Source organism: Pleurodeles waltl, chromosome 4_2 (assembly GCF_031143425.1).
Source record: "Pleurodeles waltl isolate 20211129_DDA chromosome 4_2, aPleWal1.hap1.20221129, whole genome shotgun sequence".
Taxonomy (NCBI): Eukaryota; Metazoa; Chordata; class Amphibia; order Caudata; family Salamandridae; genus Pleurodeles; species Pleurodeles waltl.
In genome coordinates this window covers 1,027,090,084-1,027,111,115 of record NC_090443.1, presented here as the reverse complement: position 1 = coordinate 1,027,111,115, position 21,032 = coordinate 1,027,090,084, and the positions used below count along the sequence as shown (strand labels likewise).

Below are 21,032 nucleotides of genomic sequence, written 5' to 3'. Positions count from 1 at the left end.
TGCATCTTCCAGAAGGTGGCAGAATCTTTGGAACTTGGGGACAGCTTGTCACAGTGATCGTACACTTCAAGAAAGAAAATCCATCTATGTTCACATATGGGAAGTGCTGAACAAAACCCACCAGAAGGACCTAGAACTTTCCAGGGCCAAAGAAAGACTTACAACAGTTTTACAGTGTGTTTGTGTTAGCGAAATGAACAACATAGGCCACTGCGGACAAAGATGTCCTGAGGTATGGATCTGAAAGTTCTGGTCTATCCTCTGATACCTTAGAGAATTTTTCTCTTTTAAAGGTTTTGTTTAAAGTTCCCAGCGAACTAAACAAAGCTGCCCGAAAGTTGCTAAAAGTTTTTCGAATAGGCCATCGTCCACCTGCCATACCTGGTCCTGCTGGCAGGGGGCAGGACACAAGGGGTTTTAAACCACATAGCTGGGAATTTGACAAAATCATCATTAACCATCAAAATGTTTTAGACATCTGTAAACTCACCGCCCAAAAGTGAACGGTTATCCCTCAGGAACCATGGAGTGAGGTTGACTAAAGAAGTTGTTAAGTGGCCAGTTAACTGGGCCACTGGACTCCAGTTGCTGGTATCAAAGGCGGTGCTGGGCAGTTCTGCAGGGGATCAGTTTTATCTCCAACTACTCTCCAAAGTCAGAGGTATAAAGGTGGGGAAGGGGGTGGGCTGTTAGTGCTGGGCTGGACTTGCACCCACAGAATGCCCCCTATGTGTATCTCGTAAACAGCTGGCCATGGTTCACAATCTCTGGTGATGGAGACACCCATTTAACACTTACCAGCTTTCCCTGATAACGCTGGAGGTAGGGTGTGGGGTCTACCTGCATCTTTAAACCACCTTAACTCTAGAAACCTAGGGGACTATTCAAAAAACTTCCAGAAATCAGGGTTATGCACTCAGCCAACAGGATTCTGTCCTAAGGCAGAGGCTGAACAGAACTGTGTCCCTCTGGGGCTGGAAATGGGTTGAAGGTGGCTTCCACGTTTTAGATATGGTACAGGGTGAGTAACACTGATGCAACTTTCATAGTCTTGGAATTTCTCCTGAAAGACATCTATCTACCCTCATGACATCCAGAGGTCTCTGCTTCGACTCTGGCCAGTTGGGCCAAGATGTCCCGGTACTTCTTTAGCAACTCATCTCCTTGAACCATCCACACAGGTTTCAGCCTGGTGAGCCTTCTTTCATGTTCTTCTAGGGGTCAGGGGCAGCTCCTCTCCTCCACTTGCAGCACAGCCTTCTCTTCAAGGGGGACTTGAAGCACTTACAGATTTTACATCGAGAATATTGACTGGCTCCTCTCGTAGGGTCCCCACCTGGATCTCAGTTGCCACTCACTTTCGGCATCTCCATACGCTGGTTCGAGGGGGCAAAAGCCAATTAACATGATGTGAGGGGGTGGACTCTGGGTACACCCGTGGATCGCGCAATCTTTTAGTGGAACACCAAAAACCATGAGCCCTCCGTGCAGTGCTTAATTTGTGCAGGTGTTTACCGGTGCCAAGCACCAGCATTATTTATGACAGTCTACCACATGGTGGAGCAGTCTGATGGTTTTTTGCAGAGCTTATATAGGGTATTACGAATACAAAAAAAAATATATATATATATACACAATGGGTCCAGGCCACTTTTAGACTGTTTAATGACTTGAAATAATCAAAATGCTACACTTGCACGGTGTGATAGCTGGTATTTGCAGTGCTTGCAGGAACATTGGGGGTGCCAACCATGGAGGCGTCCTGAGAAATACGAGGGGACCTGGCACTTCTTTTTTTTTTTTCTTCAAATTAAGAACTGCGGCTAGCAAACTGCTGAGAACAGGAGACGGAAACCGAGTAAGCCACAAAAACTTTAAAAGGCCAGGATGACACGCCCCTTCAAGGCCTGGAGGGTCCTTCTTCTCTGGATCAGCTCTCCAGCCAGTAACCCACTTTGTACTGGCTGAGTCATCACTCTCTCTCCTCCTCACCCTGCCCATTTGTTGCTGCACAGGTGAGGTGCTGCTATAAATAAAGATGTACTCTATACATAGGTACAGGAGTGGCAGGGATGTGATTCATCGCCACCACAGCAATGGGGAGAGTCGCTCAGCATTTGCGACAAGATTCAAGGGCTGAGCTCTGCAGAGGTGGGGAGGAGGGGGGAGGGATGTAGAGTCTTTCCGCTACACCCCTGCACGTACATGTGTCCTACGCCTATTTCAAGACCAGTAGCAGCTCGTGGGCCGCGAAAGGGGCAGGGCTGGGAGGAGGCGCTCGGGGGAAGGGGCAGAAAAATTAAAAAAATGTAATAAAAAAAAAAAAAATCACTTACATCTTCAGCGCGGTTCCGCACCACGCTCCTTTGTCCCTCGTCGCTGCTGCAGGCACAGGCTCGCAGCCTGCCCTGCGTCCAATCCTAAAGCTGCCCAAAGCAGCGTCCGGATTGGCTGGGAGCACCCAGCCATGGGCCCTCTTAGGCTTGGGCCGGCCAAACACACATGCGCTCTGAGGGGGAGTGCACTCCCTCTCAGTGCAAGTCACCCCGTGGCCCCGCCCCTTCTAAAAAAAAAAAAGATAATAAACATTGTTTATTATCGTTTCCTTGTTAGGGTTTTACAGTTGCTGGCAGGGGGCGACGATCCTCCGCCCATACGGAGGGGCCGCCACTGATCAAGACAACACACTGCTCCCGCCACTGCTCTAAGCTGCCTCCAGTCCCTTACGACGCTTCCAACACCCCTTGCACCACTGCTTAGTTAGAGGGGATTTCCAGTGCTTGCTGGGACATGAGTAGATGCGGCCCCTGAGAAACGCACATTCACAAGAACTGCAAGGACAAATACTGAACAAACAGGAACCTTCAAACTCCTGGCTGAGGAGTCTTCAAGGAAGCCACTAAGCCACCCTATATAGGGCCCATATGTACAAAAGTACCAGTTTGTATTTCCTGAATAGCAAATCTTAAGAAATCGCTATTTAGAAAATGGAATGTAAGAAAATTCCAATTTCCTAATAGCTATTCCTACAGAGCCACAATTGCTATTAGGAAATCGGTATTTAGGAAATGCAAAACATCCCCTACCTATGGGCCGAAGTACCCCCCCCCCCCCTGAATATGAAGGAGGAAAATGTGGTGCTCTTGAAAAGCGCCAATATCCCCTCTGGGCGAGTGTGCGCTTCGAGGAACTGTGAAAGATCCACTTTGGGTGCTCATTTTCCATATGGCCACCATCGACTTGGAATCAACGGTAATAACATTTCCTAAATGCCCATTTCGCATTTAGGAAACGCTGTGTACATGTGGTTAGGGAATTGCAATTAGGAAATCCCCATTTGTGATTTTCAATTTTGGTACTGACGGTAGAAATCGCAGTCCGTGAAGCCCCAGAGCCCTTTGTATGCTTGAAAAGGGTGTTTTGCATTTCTTAACAGGTCGAAATTGCGATTCGGCCCGTTAAGAAATGCTAATTCCTTCTATGCATCTGGACCCACATTTCCAGGGCCTATCACCCCAGTGGATATATATAGATTTCTAACTCCCCTTTGAGACATAAGCATTTCCAGATTGTCTGAAAAGAGGTCAGGTCAAGCCACTATTTTACAAATAGAGACGCATAACATCAGAACTGTGGGCCATATGTACAAACACATTTTCCCATAGACACAGAATGGGTAAAACCCTTTGCTACATCTTTAGTCTTCAGGGGGAGCGCAGCGCCTAGAAGCCCGAATCCAAGGTGCTCGATTCTGGTCTCCCTCAAGCCTCTTAGTGAACACTGCATGCATTTAACCCCACCTGGTGCGATATTCCAGATTATCTGGATGGCATCCAGTTGACCAGTTTGCCTGGAACACACCCTTGTATCCGTCTTGCTCTGTCGCACAGATGTCACAAAAACTTTATGAAAGGGAATTCTACACAAACGTCAGTTTTTGGTACAATGGCATCAAAGTAACCTTCCTAGCCTACTGGGAGGGGCTCATACCGTACCCCGGAAGTATCCAACGTGGACATGTATTTAGATTCTAAACTGCCTCCCCTGAGGGTAATGCCCCCGGTCAGCCCTGGAACACCAGCTTATCCGCGCCAAGTGATTTACCCGGCTGCTTGTGTGATCTGGGACATACGTGGCTCCTTTCTTAAAACAGCTCCGCTGGCTCGAGCAGAGGTGCTTAACAACGGTTCCCCACTCGGTTTTAACCAGATTCAGTCGACAGAAGTCCAAGTTCGACTAAGAACTAATTATCAACACAAAGAAAGAATTCCAAGAATTACAGCTGTTTCTTTCGGGGATGGACTTTTTCAGTTGCTGTCTCTGGAGTTCCTGGCACAAATGTACTGATGTACTCAGCAGCCGCTACAACTGCCAGTGCTTAAAGCTGGTTATTACTACACGTGAAACTCCGGTGTACCTGCGCCTGAGAAATAAGGGAGAGAGGGTGCAGCACATAACCAGCAGCACTAACTTCAGGCTAGCATCAGTACCCCTCTGGACCCAAAACAATACTAACTCAGAGAGAGTGCAGCACATAACCAGCAGCACTAACTTCAGGCTAGCATCAGTACCCCTCTGGACCCAAAACAATACGACCTCAGAGAGAGTGCAGCACATAACCAGCAGCACTAACTTCAGGCTAGTATCAGTACCCCTATGGATCCAAAACCGTCCTGCCTCAGAGAGTGCAGCACACAACCTGCTGCAGTGACTTCAGGCTAGCATCAGTACTCCTCTCGACCCAAAACCGTCCTGCCTAAGGGAGAGTGCAGCACTAGCGTCAGGCTAGCATCAGTACTCATCTGGACCCACTACAATCCTGTTTTAGAGAGAGAGTGCAGCACATAACCAGCAGCACTAACTTCAGGCTAGCATCAGTACCCCTCTCGACCCAAAACCGTCCTGCCTCAGAGAGAGTGCAACACACAATCTGCTACAGTGACTTCAGGCTAGCATCAGTACCCCTATGGACCCAAAACAATACTACCTCAGAGAGAGTGCAGCACACAACCAGCAGCACTAACATCAGGCTAGCATCAGTACTCCTCTGGACCCAAAACAATCTTCCCTCAGAGAGAGAGTGCAGCCCATAACCTGCTGCAGTGACTTCAGGCTACCATCAGTACTCCCCTGGACCCAAAACAATCCTCCTTCAGAGAGAAAGTGCAGCACATAACCAACAGCACTACCTTCAGGCTAGCATCAGTACTCCTCTGGACACAACACAATCCTGCCTCAGAGAGAGTGCAGCACATAACCAGCATTCCTAACTTCAGGAAAGCATCAGTACTCCTCTGGACCCAAAACAATCCTCCCTCAGAGAGAGAGAGTGCAGCACATAACCAATAGCACTAACCTCAGGCTACCATCAGTACCCCTCTGGACCCAAAACAATCCTCCCTCAGAGAGAGAGAGGGTGCAGCATGTAACCAACAGCACTAACCTCAGGCTAGCATCAGTACTCCTCTGGACACAAAACAATCCTGCCTCAGACAGAGTGCAGCACATAACCAGCAGCACTAACTTCAGGAAAGCATCAGTACTCCTCTGGACCCAAAACAATCCTCCCTCAGAGAGAGAGAGAGAGAGAGTGCAGCACATAACCAACAGCACTAACTTCAGGCTAGCATCAGTACCCATCTGGACCCAAAACAACCCTCCCTCAGAAAGAGTGCAGCACACAACCTGCTGCACTAACTTCAGGCTAGCATCTGTACTCCCATGGACCCAAAATAATCCTGCCGCAGAGTGCAGTGCACAACCCCTACAGTGACTTCAGGCTAGCATCAGTACTACTCTGAACCCAAAACCATCATGCCTCCGGGAGAGTACAGCACATAACCAGCAGCACTAACTTCAGGAAAGCATCAATATGTCTCTGGCCCCAAACAATCCTGCCTCAAGGAGACTGCAGCACATAACCATCAGCACTAACTTCAGGCTAGCATCATAACCAGCAGCACTAACTTCAGGCTAGCATCAGTACCCCTCTCGACCCAAAACCGTCCTGCCTCAGAGAGAGTGCAGCACACAACCTGCTACAGTGACTTCAGGCTAGCATCAGTACCCCTCTGGACCCAAAACCGTCCTGCCTCAGAGAGAGTGCAGCACACAACCTGCTACAGTGACTTCAGGCTAGCATCAGTACCCCTATGGACCCAAAACAATACTACCTCAGAGAGAGTGCAGCACACAACCAGCAGCACTAACATCAGGCTAGCATCAGTACTCCTCTGGACCCAAAACAATCTTCCCTCAGAGAGAGAGTGCAGCCCATAACCTGCTGCAGTGACTTCAGGCTACCATCAGTACTCCCCTGGACCCAAAACAATCCTCCTTCAGAGAGAGAAAGTGCAGCACATAACCAACAGCACTACCTTCAGGCTAGCATCAGTACTCCTCTGGACACAACACAATCCGGCCTCAGAGAGAGTGCAGCACATAACCAGCATTCCTAACTTCAGGAAAGCATCAGTACTCCTCTGGACCCAAAACAATCCTCCCTCAGAGAGAGAGAGTGCAGCACATAACCAATAGCACTAACCTCAGGCTACCATCAGTACCCCTCTGGACCCAAAACAATCCTCCCTCAGAGAGAGAGAGGGTGCAGCATGTAACCAACAGCACTAACCTCAGGCTAGCATCAGTACTCCTCTGGACACAAAACAATCCTGCCTCAGACAGAGTGCAGCACATAACCAGCAGCACTAACTTCAGGAAAGCATCAATATGTCTCTGGCCCCAAACAATCCTGCCTCAAGGAGACTGCAGCACATAACCATCAGCACTAACTTCAGGCTAGCATCATAACCAGCAGCACTAACTTCAGGCTAGCATCAGTACCCCTCTCGACCCAAAACCGTCCTGCCTCAGAGAGAGTGCAGCACACAACCTGCTACAGTGACTTCAGGCTAGCATCAGTACCCCTATGGACCCAAAACAATACTACCTCAGAGAGAGTGCAGCACACAACCAGCAGCACTAACATCAGGCTAGCATCAGTACTCCTCTGGACCCAAAACAATCCTCCCTCAGAGAGAGAGAGAGAGAGTGCAGCACATAACCATCAGCACTAACTTCAGGCTAGCATCATAACCAGCAGCACTAACTTCAGGCTAGCATCAGTACCCCTCTCGACCCAAAACCGTCCTGCCTCAGAGAGAGTGCAGCACACAACCTGCTACAGTGACTTCAGGCTAGCATCAGTACCCCTATGGACCCAAAACAATACTACCTCAGAGAGAGTGCAGCACACAACCAGCAGCACTAACATCAGGCTACCATCAGTACTCCCCTGGACCCAAAACAATCCTCCCTCAGAGAGAGAAAGTGCAGCACATAACCAACAGCACTACCTTCAGGCTAGCATCAGTACTCCTCTGGACACAACACAATCCTGCCTCAGAGAGAGTGCAGCACATAACCAGCATTCCTAACTTCAGGAAAGCATCAGTACTCCTCTGGACCCAAAACAATCCTCCCTCAGAGAGAGAGAGTGCAGCACATAACCAACAGCACTAACCTCAGGCTACCATCAGTACCCCTCTGGACCCAAAACAAACCTCCCTCAGAGAGAGAGGGTGCAGCATGTAACCAACAGCACTAACCTCAGGCTAGCATCAGTACTCCTCTGGACACAAAACAATCCTGCCTCAGACAGAGTGCAGCACATAACCAGCAGCACTAACTTCAGGAAAGCATCAGTACTCCTCTGGACCCAAAACAATCCTCCCTCAGAGAGAGAGAGAGAGAGTGCAGCACATAACCAACAGCACTAACTTCAGGCTAGCATCAGTACCCATCTGGACCCAAAACAACCCTCCCTCAGAAAGAGTGCAGCACACAACCTGCTGCACTAACTTCAGGCTAGCATCTGTACTCCCATGGACCCAAAATAATCCTGCAGCAGAGTGCAGTGCACAACCCCTACAGTGGCTTCAGGCTAGCATCAGCACTACTCTGAACCCAAAACCATCATGCCTCTGGGAGAGTACAGCACATAACCAGCAGCACTAACTTCAGGAAAGCATCAATATGTCTCTGGCCCCAAACAATCCTGCCTCAAGGAGACTGCAGCACATAACCATCAGCACTAACTTCAGGCTAGCATCATGACCAGAAGCACTAACTTCAGGCTAGTATCAGTACTCCTCCGGACCCAAAACCATCCTGCCTCAGAGAAAGCACAGCACACAACCTGCTGCAGTGACTTCAGGCTAGCATCAGTACTCCTCTGGACCCAAAACAATCCTCCCTCAGAGAAAGAAGTACACAACCTGCTGCAGTGACTTCAGGCTAGCATCAGTAATCCTCTGGACCCAAAACAATCCTCCCTCAGAGAGAAAGAGTGCAGCACATAACCAACAGCACTACCTTCAGGCTAGCATCAGTACTCCTCTGGACACAACACAATCCTGCCTCAGAGAGAGTGCAGCACATAACCAGCAGCACTAACTTCAGGAAAGCATCAGTACTCCTCTGGACCCAAAACAATCCTCCCTCAGAGAGAGAGAGAGTGCAGCACATAACCAACAGCACTAACTTCAGGCAAGCATCAGTACCCATCTGGACCCAAAACAACCCTCCCTCAGAAAGAGTGCAGCACACAACCTGCTGCACTAACTTCAGGCTAGCATCTGTACTCCCATAGACCCAAAATAATCCTGCCGCAGAGTGCAGTACACAACCCCTACAGTGACTTCAGGCTAGCATCAGTACTACTCTGAACCCAAAACCATCATGCCTCAGGGAAAGTACAGCACATAACCAGCAGCACTAACTTCAGGAAAGCATCAATATGTCTCTGGCCCCAAACAATCCTGCCTCAAGGAGACTGCAGCACATAACCAGCAGCACTAACTTCAGGCTAGCATCATGACCAGCAGCACTAACTTCAGGCTAGCATCAGTACTCCTCTGGACCCAAAACCATCCTGCCTCAGAGAGAGCACAGCACACAACCTGCTGCAGTGACTTCAGGCTAGCATCAGTACTCCTCTGGACCCACTTCAACCATGCTTCAGAGAGAGTGTGCAGCACATAACCAGCAGCACTAACTTCAGGAAAGCATCAATATGTCTCTGGCCCCAAACAATCCTGCCTCAAGGAGACTGCAGCACATAACCAGCAGCACTAACTTCAGGCTAGCATCATGACCAGCAGCACTAACTTCAGGCTAGCATCAGTACTCCTCCGGACCCAAAACCATCCTGCCTCAGAGAGAGCGCAGCACACAACCTGCTGCAGTGACTTCAGGCTAGCATCATGACCAGCAGCACTAACTTCAGGCTAGCATCAGTACTCCTCCGGACCCAAAACCATCCTGCCTCAGAGAGAGCGCAGCACACAACCTGCTGCAGTGACTTCAGGCTAGCATCAGTACTCCTCTGGACCCAAAACCATCCTGCCTCAGAGAGAGTGCAGCACACAACCTGCTGCAGTGACTTCAGGCTAGCATCAGTACTCCTCTGGACCCACTTCAACCATGCTTCAGAGAGAGAGTGCAGCACATAACCAGCAGTATTAACTTCAGTCTAGCATCAGTACTCCTCTTCACCAAAAACAATCCCGCCTCAGAGAGAGAGCATCCCATACCCAGCAGCACTAACTTCAGGCTAGCATCAGTACTCCTCTGGACCCAAAACAATCCTACCTCAGAGAGAGTACAGTACATAATCAGCAGTACTAAGTTCAGGATAGCATCTGTACTCCCCTGGACCCAAAACAATCCTGCCTCAGAGAGAGAGCAGCACACAACCAGCAGCACTAACTTCAGGCTAGCATCAGTACTCTTCTTCACCCAAAACAATCCAGCTTCAGAGCGAGTGTAGCACATAACGTGCTGCAGTGACTTCAGGCTAGCATCAGTACTCCTCTGGACCCAAAACCATCCTGTCTCAGAGAGAGTGCAGCACATGACCAGCAAAACTAACTTCAGACTAGTATCAGTACTCCTACAGACCCACAACAATCCTACTTTAAGGAGAGAGGGCAGCACATAACCAACAGCAGTAACCTCTGGCTAGCATCGGTACTCCTCTTCACCCACAACTATCCTGCTTCGGGGAGAAAGAATAGCACATAACCAGCAGCACTAACTTCAGGCTAGCATCAGTACCCCTCTGGACCCAAAACAATCCTGCCTCAGAGAGTGTAGTACATAACCTGCTACAGTGACCTCAGGCTAGCATCAGTACTCCTCTCGATCCAAAACAATCCTGCCTCAGAGAGAGTGCAGCACATAACCAGCAGCACTAACTTCAGGCTAGCATCAGTACCCCTCTGGACCCAAAACAACCCTGCCTCAGAGAGTGTAGTACATAACCTGCTACAGTGACCTCAGGCTAGCATCAGTACTCCACTCGATCCAAAACAACCCTGCCTCAGAGAGAGTGCAGCACATAACCAGCAGCACTAAGTTCAGGCTAGCATCAGTACTCCCCTGGACCCAAAACAATCCTCCCTCATAGAGAGTGCAGCACGTAACCTGCTGCAGTGACTTCAGGATAGCATCAGTACTTCTCCCGACCCAGACAATCCAGCTTCAGGGAGAGAAGGTACAGCACATAACCAGCGGCATTAACTTCTGGCTAGCATCAGTACTACTCTGGACCCAAAACAATCCTCCCTCAGAGAGAGAGGGTGCAGCACATAACCAACAGCACTAACCTCAGGCTAGCATCAGTAGTCCCCTGAACCCAAAACAATCCTGCCTCAGAGAGTGCAGCACATAACCAGCAGCACTAAGTTCAGGCTAGCATCAGTACTCCTCTGGACCCACAACAACCCTGCCCCAGAGAGAGTGCAGCACATAAACAGCACTAATACCATCGACTGACCGCTCCACCCCCACCCCCACCCAGGGGAAACAAGCCCCTTACACCTTCTCCGCCTTACAGCATGAGAGCGCGGGGGCCACAACCCCCTCCTGGACACTGATGCTGCTGACGGCAATGCCTTAAACCGATTTAAATCTTACCTGGACCTCTGCCCCTCCCCAGCACTGGGTCCCTCAAGGCGCTAGCTCTTTCGCTCGCTGGATGCAGAATGAAGATGCGCAGGTCTGTGTGTACAGGGTGTCTTTACGACACTCGGCGCTATCTAAAATAAGATCCTACCAGACCAGGAAATGCTGACAAAGCCTGCAGGGGACTCACCCTCGGCTCTCCACCCACTTCCTAAAACCTAACACAGAAAAGGCGCTCCTGCTCTCCACGCCAAGGGCGGCGCCGCCCTCCCACGCACCCCGGCCACCCTCAGGGATGCAAGCAAAGCCTGGCACACCGATGTCATGAACGTACCTTACAACATACCTACACCCCTAAATATACAGGGTCAGCTCCAGGCCGGCAGAGTCCAGCTAACCCCACCCCCCACCTAAACTGGACTTCGGAACAGCGCTGCCCGCAGGACTCCCCAACTCTAGCTACTGTAGGCAAGTGCTTAATTTAAGCCGGTGTTTGCAGATGCGGCCCGGTACTTATGTTCCGTCAACAGACTCCTTCAGAGCCTTCCAGAAAACACACGAGGGAAAGAAAAAGATATAGAGACGTAAAAAATAGAGTGATGGATGGAGAAAGTGGCCGTGAAAAATAGAGAGAAAAAGAGGAGGGAGTGCCCGGTGGTGGGTGAAAGATGGAGACCTGGGGTGAAATAAGGACTCGTCTTCGTAATCAACGCACCGACCTCCTATAGCGCCAATCGCGAACCTCCATGCTGAACTTTGTACTCGACACTTTATTTTTTAACAAATTGAACGCTGCATGAGGGAATAACGACTGTCCTAAAGCGGTGGGGCTGGTTTGCACTTCATCTCACCTGCCCTGATAGCACTAAAATGGCTGCCGATGGGAGATGACGTAGACACATAAACCATGATGCCCTGCACCGCAGCTCTCCGACATGCCTAGCAAAGGAATGACATGCCCTGGTGGCGGGTTTAAAAGAAACTCACTCAAACGCAGAGCCCAAGAAACAAAAACAACCTCTGCCCGAGATTCTGGAGCAGCGTCCCCCCAGCTCCCGGGCCAGACCAGCCCACTGCACCCAAGAAAGCGGGGAAGCGCTGCGATAAACATTCTGCTCGAGGCACCCTAGTACCAGTTCAGTAATTTAGCAATTAGGAAAGGGGGCGAGGGCCCCCATAGTAGACATGCTAGGAAGAAACACTGTACGAGCCTCACATGCTGATGTCACGCCTTTACCCTCTGCATATAGAAATTGTGAATGGTTTTTGCTGATTCTTTAGGAGCCGCGATGTTGGCAATGACTCGGAAGGCGCTATATCAAACATTAAATAAATACATCACATGTCCTGGACATTAATTACCCCCCTAACATTTTTCACTCGAGGTAAGTCGATGGGCGTTTCAGTGGGGGACTTGTTTTTTCCTTTATTTCGAAATCTCCCTCAGGGGTATGCATGGCACTGGGGGTCTGACAGGGTCAAAAGGTCTCGGGTGTGGGTGTGGCAGGCGCCTGCAGAGAAGAGGGGCGCCCATGGTGGGCACTGAGGGGGGCCTGTGGTTGGGTGCTGGAGACCCCCTGTTAGCTGGTGAGGGTGAGAGGGGGGGAGTGGAGCGGCTGCTGGGGTGTGCACTGTGTGTGGATGGGTCTGTGGTTGGGTGCTGGAGACCCCCTGTTACAAGGCTGGTGAGGGGTGAGTAGAGCGGCTGCTGGGGTGTGCACTCCAGTGGGTGTGTGGGTGGGTCTGTGGTTGGGGGTCTGACAGGTCTCGGATGTGGGTCTGGCGGGCGCCTGCAGAGAAGAGGGGCTCCCATGGTGTGGTGTGTACTTGGGGGGGCCTGTGGTTGGGGGCTGGAGACCCCCCTGTTACAAGGGTGGTGGTAGGGTGCGTGGAACGGCTGCGGAGGTGTGAACTGCGGGTGGGGATCTGACGGGGCCAGAAGGTCTCGGGTGGAGGGGGGTGCCGGACACTGGACATTTAGAGGGCGGGGCCGTGGTCTCTGGGGTGGGTGGTGAAGGGGGTGTTACAAGTGGGAGGGAGATCGTCTAGGGTGAGAGGACCACAGGTGTGAGAGGGCTGGTAGGTACATATAAAAAGGGGGGCGGGGGATCAGGGGTCTCTGCTGTGCGTGCACTGGTGGGTGGTAGAGAGAGTCTGTTAGTGTGAGGGCTGGGAGTCTGGTGATGGGGTGACATGGTGTGCAGTGAGGGAGGGGTCCGTCTGGGTTCTGTGGGGTGGATGCTGGCACCGGTTTGTCCACAATAAGAGGGGGGGGCGTACACTGCAGTGAACGCGTTGTAGTGGTAAAGCGTCAGTCTGTTTTTGTTTGGGGGGGGGGGGGTCTGCCCTGGGTGAGCTGGTAATAGGTGGGGGTCTGAAGGGTGGCGGGGGTCAGAGGGATCACTGCAGTGAGGGTGGTGTAGTGGTGAAGCGTCAGTCTGTGGGGGGAGGGGGTGTCTGATAGGGGTGGCATGGCCACTGGTGGGGTCACAGGGTGTCTACGCGCTGTAGTGGTGAAGCGTCAGCCGGAGGGGGCGTTCTGCGATGCGTGAGATGGTAACGGGTGGAGGGTGTCAGGGGGGGGGGGGTGGAGGGTGTCAGGGGGGGGGGGGGGGCAGGGTGACCACTGCAGTGAGGGTGGTGTAGTGATAAAGCGTCAGCTTGTCTGTGTGGGCGGGTGGTGTCTGCCATGGGTGAGATGGCTACAGGTGGGGGTCGGGGGTGCTGGCAGGGTGCACTAAGGTGGTTGTAATGGTAGGCGCTTCATGGGGGGGGGGGGGGGGGGGTCTGTCAGCGGTGCACTGGCTACAGGTGGGGGTCTGAAGGATGTCTGGGTGGGGGTGGTAGCGAGCACTGCAGTGAGGGTGGTGTGGGTGCTAAAGCGTCAGTTCGGGGGGGGGGGGGTGTCTCAGCAGTCAGGAGGCTACAGTGGGGGCTCTGACAGGCGCCTACAGTGGGGTGCAGGTCGGATTAAGGGTACATGTGTGTGATGCAGGAGTGTCTGGGGGTGCAGCTCAGGGGGTCTGACAGGCATCTGGGAGGGTGACCCCGGGGGAGACACGGCTGCCTGCAAGGGGGGGGGGGGGGATCCGCCCGAGGCATCCTCTTCTCCCTACCCCCGGGATAGCGCCTCGATGCCGCTGCAGGTTGGGATCCGTCCGAGGCATCCTCTCTATCTACCCCCGGGATAGCGCCTCGATGCGGCTGCAGACGAGGGTCCGTCCAAGCATCCTCTCCAACTACCCACCCCCCTCCCTCCAGGGTAGCGCCTCGATGCCGCTGCAGGCGGGGGCAGGGGTCCCTCTTACCTCCGGTGCCCGCTCGTCTCCTCTCCCGGGAGCCGCCGGTGTCGGCCTCCGCCGCAGGAAGCGCCGCCCCCGCCCCCCGCTGCCCCTCCTCCGGGGCGGGCCGGCGAGGGATGAGGGCCCGGGGAGGACGGCGCGGGCCAGGGTCACACGGTGAGGAGGGGGCCGGGGCAGGAGAGGTGCCCATGGTCTCCAAGGATGGGGGGAGCCGGGGCCGGATCAGGGGCGCAGGCGGGGGTGAGCCGGGGCAGGAGAGGTGCCCATGGTCTCCAAGGATGGGGGGAGCCGGATCAGGGGCACAGGCGGGGGTGAGCCGGGGCAGGGGAGGTGCCCATGGTCTCCAAGGATGGGGGGAGCCGGGGCAGGATCGGGGGCGCAGGCGGGGGTGGGCAGGGGAGGTGCCCATGGTCTCCAAGGATGGGGGGAGCCGGGGCAGGATCAGGGGCGCAGGCGGGGGTGGGCAGGGGAGGTGCCCATGGTCTCCAAGGATGGGGGGAGCCGGGGCAGGATCGGGGGCGCAGGCGGGGGTGAGCCGGGGCAGGGGAGGTGCCCATGGTCTCCAAGGATGGGGGGAGCCGGGGCAGGAGAGGTGCCCATGGTCTCCAAGGATGGGGGGAGCCGGGGCAGGAGAGGTGGCCATGGTCTCCAAGGATGGGGGGAGCCGGGGCAGGATCAGGGGCACAGGCGGGGGTGAGCCGGGGCAGGAGAGGTGCCCATGGTCTCCAAGGATGGGGGGAGCCGGGGCAGGATCAGGGGCGCAGGCCGGGGTGAGCCGGGGCAGGGGAGGTGGCCATGGTCTCCAAGGATGGGGGGAGCCGGGGCAGGAGAGGTGCCCATGGTCTCCAAGGATGGGGGGAGCCGGGGCAGGAGAGGTGCCCATGGTCTCAAAGGATGGGGGGAGCCGGGGCAGGATCGGGGGCGCAGGCGGGGGTGACCCGGGGCAGGGGAGGTGGCCATGGTGTCAAAGGATGGGGGGAGCCGGGGCCGGATCAGGGGCACAGGCCGGGGTGAGCCGGGGCAGGGGAGGTGCCCATGGTCTCCAAGGATGGGGGGAGCCGGGGCAGGATCAGGGGCGCAGGCGGGGGTGACCCGGGGCAGGAGAGGTGCCCATGGTCTCAAAGGATGGGGGGAGCCGGGGCAGGATCGGGGGCGCAGGCGGGGGTGAGCCGGGGCAGGAGAGGTGCCCATGGTCTCCAAGGATGGGGGGAGCCGGGGCAGGATCGGGGGCGCAGGCGGGGGTGACCCGGGGCAGGGGAGGTGCCCATGGTCTCCAAGGATGGGGGGAGCCGGGGCAGGATCAGGGGCGCAGGCGGGGGTGAGCCGGGGCAGGAGAGGTGCCCATGGTCTCCAAGGATGGGGGGAGCCGGGGCAGGATCGGGGGCGCAGGCGGGGGTGAGCCGGGGCAGGAGAGGTGCCCATGGTCTCCAAGGATGGGGGGAGCCGGGGCAGGATCAGGGGCGCAGGCGGGGGTGGGCAGGGGAGGTGCCCATGGTCTCCAAGGATGGGGGGAGCCGGGGCAGGAGAGGTGCCCATGGTCTCCAAGGATGGGGGGAGCCGGGGCAGGATCGGGGGCGCAGGCGGGGGTGAGCCGGGGCAGGGGAGGTGCCCATGGTCTCCAAGGATGGGGGGAGCCGGGGCAGGATCAGGGGCGCAGGCGGGGGTGGGCAGGGGAGGTGGCCATGGTCTCCAAGGATGGGGGAGCCGGGGCAGGATCAGGGGCGCAGGCGGGGGTGGGCAGGGGAGGTGCCCATGGTCTCCAAGGATGGGGGGAGCCGGGGCAGGAGAGGTTCCCATGGTCTCCAAGGATGGGGGGAGCCGGGGCAGGAGAGGTGCCCATGGTCTCCAAGGATGGGGGGAGCCGGGGCAGGATCAGGGGCGCAGGCGGGGGTGGGCAGGGGAGGTGCCCATGGTCTCCAAGGATGGGGGGAGCCGGGGCAGGATCAGGGGCACAGGCGGGGGGTGAGCCGGGGCAGGGGAGGTGCCCATGGTCTCCAAGGATGGGGGGAGCCGGGGCAGGATCGGGGGCGCAGGCGGGGGTGAGCCGGGGCAGGAGAGGTGCCCATGGTCTCCAAGGATGGGGGGAGCCGGGGCAGGATCGGGGGCGCAGGCGGGGGTGGGCAGGGGAGATGCCCATGGTCTCCAAGGATGGGGGGAGCCGGGGCAGGAGAGGTGCCCATGGTCTCCAAGGATGGGGGGAGCCGGGGCAGGAGAGGTGCCCATGGTCTCCAAGGATGGGGGGAGCCGGGGCAGGATCAGGGGCACAGGCGGGGGGTGAGCCGGGGCAGGGGAGGTGCCCATGGTCTCCAAGGATGGGGGGAGCCGGGGCCGGATCAGGGGCACAGGCCGGGGTGAGCCGGGGCAGGAGAGGTGCCCATGGTCTCCAAGGATGGGGGGAGCCGGGCAGGATCAGGGGCACAGGCGGGGGTGACCCGGGGCAGGAGAGGTGGCCATGGTCTCCAAGGATGGGGGGAGCCGGGGCAGGATCAGGGGCGCAGGCGGGGGTGACCCGGGGCAGGGGAGGTGGCCATGGTCTCAAAGGATGGGGGGAGCCGGGGCAGGATCAGGGGCACAGGCCGGGGTGAGCCGGGGCAGGGGAGATGCCCATGGTCTCCAAGGATGGGGGGAGCCGGGGCCGGATCAGGGGCACAGGCCGGGGTGAGCCGGGGCAGGAGAGGTGCCCATGGTCTCCAAGGATGGGGGGAGCCGGGCAGGATCAGGGGCACAGGCGGGGGTGACCCGGGGCAGGAGAGGTGCCCATGGTCTCCAAGGATGGGGGGAGCCGGGGCAGGATCGGGGGCGCAGGCGGGGGTGAGCCGGGGCAGGAGAGGTGCCCATGGTCTCCAAGGATGGGGGGAGCCGGGGCAGGATCAGGGGCACAGGCGGGGGTGACCCGGGGCAGGAGAGGTGGCCATGGTCTCCAAGGATGGGGGGAGCCGGGGCAGGATCGGGGGTGAGCCGGGGCAGGAGAGGTGCCCATGGTCTCCAAGGATGGGGGGAGCCGGATCAGGGGCACAGGCGGGGGTGACCCGGGGCAGGGGAGGTGGCCATGGTCTCCAAGGATGGGGGGAGCCGGATCAGGGGCACAGGCGGGGGTGACCCGGGGCAGGAGAGGTGGCCATGGTCTCCAAGGATGGTGGAAGCCGGGGCAGGATCAGGGGCGCAGGCGGGGGTGACCCGGGGCAGGGGAGGTGGCCATGGTCTCAAAGGATGGGGGAAGCCGGGGCAGGATCAGGGGCGCAGGCGGGGGTGACCCGGGGCAGGGGAGGTGGCCATGGTCTCAAAGGATGGGGGGAGCCGGGGCAGGATCAGGGGCACAGGCCGGGGTGAGCCGGGGCAGGGGAGATGCCCATGGTCTCCAAGGATGGGGGGAGCCGGGGCCGGATCAGGGGCACAGGCCGGGGTGAGCCGGGGCAGGAGAGGTGCCCATGGTCTCAAAGGATGGGGGAGCCGGGGCAGGATCAGGGGCGCAGGCGGGGGTGACCCGGGGCAGGGGAGGTGGCCATGGTCTCCAAGGATGGGGGGAGCCGGGGCAGGATCAGGGGCACAGGCGGGGGGTGAGCCGGGGCAGGAGAGGTGCCCATGGTCTCCAAGGATGGGGAGAGCCGGGGCAGGATCAGGGGCACAGGCGGGGGTGAGCCGGGGCAGGAGAGGTGGCCATGGTCTCCAAGGATGGGGGGAGCCGGGGCAGGATCAGGGGCGCAGGCGGGGGTGACCCGGGGCAGGGGAGGTGGCCATGGTCTCAAAGGATGGGGGGAGCCGGGGCAGGATCAGGGGCACAGGCCGGGGTGAGCCGGGGCAGGGGAGATGCCCATGGTCTCCAAGGATGGGGGGAGCCGGGGCCGGATCAGGGGCACAGGCCGGGGTGAGCCGGGGCAGGAGAGGTGCCCATGGTCTCCAAGGATGGGGGGAGCCGGGCAGGATCAGGGGCACAGGCGGGGGTGACCCGGGGCAGGAGAGGTGCCCATGGTCTCCAAGGATGGGGGGAGCCGGGGCAGGATCGGGGGCGCAGGCGGGGGTGAGCCGGGGCAGGAGAGGTGCCCATGGTCTCCAAGGATGGGGGGAGCCGGGGCAGGATCAGGGGCACAGGCGGGGGTGACCCGGGGCAGGAGAGGTGGCCATGGTCTCCAAGGATGGGGGGAGCCGAGGCAGGATCGGGGGTGAGCCGGGGCAGGAGAGGTGCCCATGGTCTCCAAGGATGGGGGGAGCCGGATCAGGGGCACAGGCGGGGGTGACCCGGGGCAGGGGAGGTGGCCATGGTCTCCAAGGATGGGGGGAGCCGGATCAGGGGCACAGGCGGGGGTGACCCGGGGCAGGAGAGGTGGCCATGGTCTCCAAGGATGGGGGGAGCCGGGGCAGGATCAGGGGCGCAGGCGGGGGTGACCCGGGGCAGGGGAGGTGGCCATGGTCTCAAAGGATGGGGGGAGCCGGGGCAGGATCAGGGGCACAGGCCGGGGTGAGCCGGGGCAGGGGAGATGCCCATGGTCTCCAAGGATGGGGGGAGCCGGGGCCGGATCAGGGGCACAGGCCGGGGTGAGCCGGGGCAGGAGAGGTGCCCATGGTCTCAAAGGATGGGGGAGCCGGGGCAGGATCAGGGGCGCAGGCGGGGGTGACCCGGGGCAGGGGAGGTGGCCATGGTCTCCAAGGATGGGGGGAGCCGGGGCAGGATCAGGGGCACAGGCGGGGGGTGAGCCGGGGCAGGAGAGGTGCCCATGGTCTCCAAGGATGGGGGGAGCCGGGGCAGGATCAGGGGCACAGGCGGGGGTGAGCCGGGGCAGGAGAGGTGCCCATGGTCTCCAGGGATTAGGTGAGCCGGGGCAGGGCTTGGATCATGGACACAGCCCGGGTGAGCCAGGACACGGTTAGGCTCTCAGAAGCTGGGATGAGGCGGGGCAGGGCCAGGTGGGATCAGCCGGACCGCCACATGCTGGGGTGAGGCAGGCAGAGCCAGGGTCACACGAGCTGGGGTGAGCCGGGACTCGGACTGGGCAGCCGGATTATGCCAAGTATCTAAGGCAAGCGTGTAGCACAAGGGCACGGGGAGCCGGTGTAGGATTGCAAGTCCTGCCAGGTCAGACCAGGGGTTCAGGGCGAGTGTGCCAGGGTCAGAGTGAGTGACGCTGGCCGATGGATGAGCCGTGCCTGGGTGGGGATACAGGCTAACAGGCCTAGCACACAGGCCTAGCACACAGGCCAGTCCTATAAGGACCTCCTGGTGTCAGACCACACTGAACTGTGCAGGCGGTAATGGGATGAGCCACCCTAAAGGCAAGGGGGTAGCTGCCAGGGGCAGAGGGTGGGCCTGGTCCTTGTGAGCCATGCCAAGCCAGGGAACAAGGGTGAACCTCGGCTGAATCATACCAGCCTGGGTAGCATAGGGTAAGCCAGGGTCCCTGCGAGGAAGGCTTCAAGCATAAACAAACTGAAAGCCCCCAGTAAGCGTGTATTTCTACATCATGTGACAGTCACCAAATCAAGGGGAAGCTCTGACCCCCAAAAGCCAACCCATACCTCATGTTCAACGTGGCATGGTAGGCTATGACGTCAAATAGATGGCATCTCCATTGTAGGGACACCCAACCCTTTCCCCATACAGAAATACAAAGGAGATATCACACACACACCAGCCCTCCAGGAAATACAAAACAAGAATCAGAACTCTATCTATCAACCAATCGTGACATCGGCGACACGCCAGAACACCGCCAGTGCTGGAGGTCTTCCGCCCGCCATATTATGCAGACTGCAGGATTTCCGCCACAATAAGGGCGGGAATCCTGCAGTAGCCATACTAGCAGACAGTGGCGCCCTGCACCACCCTGACAGTAGGACACCGCCAGACGTATTAAGACATTTAATACGGCCTGGCGGTGACCTGCTGGCAGGGCGCTGCCGGCAGTAGCAGTGCCCCTTCCCATTCCCTGCCGGAGACCGCCTCGCCGGACAAGGTAAGTCGGGTGTCCAACATGGGAGGGTGCGGGTGTTGTGTGTGTGGTGTCTGCCTGTGAGTATGAATGTGTGTGTGAATGCGTCTGAGTGTTGCGTTGTATGCGTGTGATTGAATGTGTGTATGAAAGTTGAAGTGAGTGCGTGTCTGCATGTCAATGTGTATGCATGCCTGAATGGGTGTTAGCATGTCTGTATGTATGAATGCGTGTGAGTATGTCTGTATGTATGCGTGTATTAATGCGTGTGAGTATGTCTGTGTGCCTGAATGTTTGTTGGTATGCATGAGTGAAAGCATGTATGGATGTGTGTGAGTGGATCTGTGTATGGAAGTGTAGGTGAATGGGTGTATGCATGGTGCGTGTTGGTGTCTGTGTGCGTGTATGTGGTGAGGGGCGCTGTGACTGTAGGGGGTGGGAGAAGGGGGTGATGTGAGTGTGTGTGGCTGTGTGCGTGTATGGCTGTGGGGGCAGTAGTGTGGTGGGTGCGTGTCTGCATGTGCATGAATGGGTGTCGTATCTGCAGGTATGCATGTTGTGGGTGGGAGTGTTTGTGAAAGAATCAGAGGGGTGGGAGGGTGAGCGTGTGTATTGAAGGGGGTGGGGAGGTGAGTGTGTGTATCAGAGGAGTAGGGGGTGAGTGTGTGCATCAGAGGGGTTGTGTGTTAGAATCGGGGGTGGGGGTGAGTTTGGATGGCGGGGAATTACCGTATTTATCGGCGTATAACACGCACTTTTTCTCCCTGAAAATAGGGGGCAAATGATGTGTGCGTGTTATACGCCGATAAAATGTAATGGGTTTTTTTCTGAAATTTCCTCT

The 21,032-nt window shown here is 57.0% G+C and overlaps 1 protein-coding gene across 4 annotated transcripts in view; it reads right to left on the bottom strand.

Moving 5' to 3' along the window:
• The window catches only part of PITPNM1 (phosphatidylinositol transfer protein membrane associated 1), a 317,763-nt gene that overhangs the window by 262,392 nt on the left and 34,339 nt on the right, over positions 1–21,032 (bottom strand). For 2 of the 4 annotated variants that reach the window (XM_069232914.1, XM_069232917.1), the window contains exon 1: positions 14,274–14,370. The exons of 1 other annotated variant lie outside the window; for it this stretch is intronic. The gene's annotated coding sequence lies outside the window, so the exon portion shown is untranslated. Of the gene's footprint in view, positions 1–10,977; positions 11,143–14,273; positions 14,371–21,032 lie in introns of those variants that run through there. One more of the 4 variants, XM_069232916.1, reaches the window with a different exon arrangement.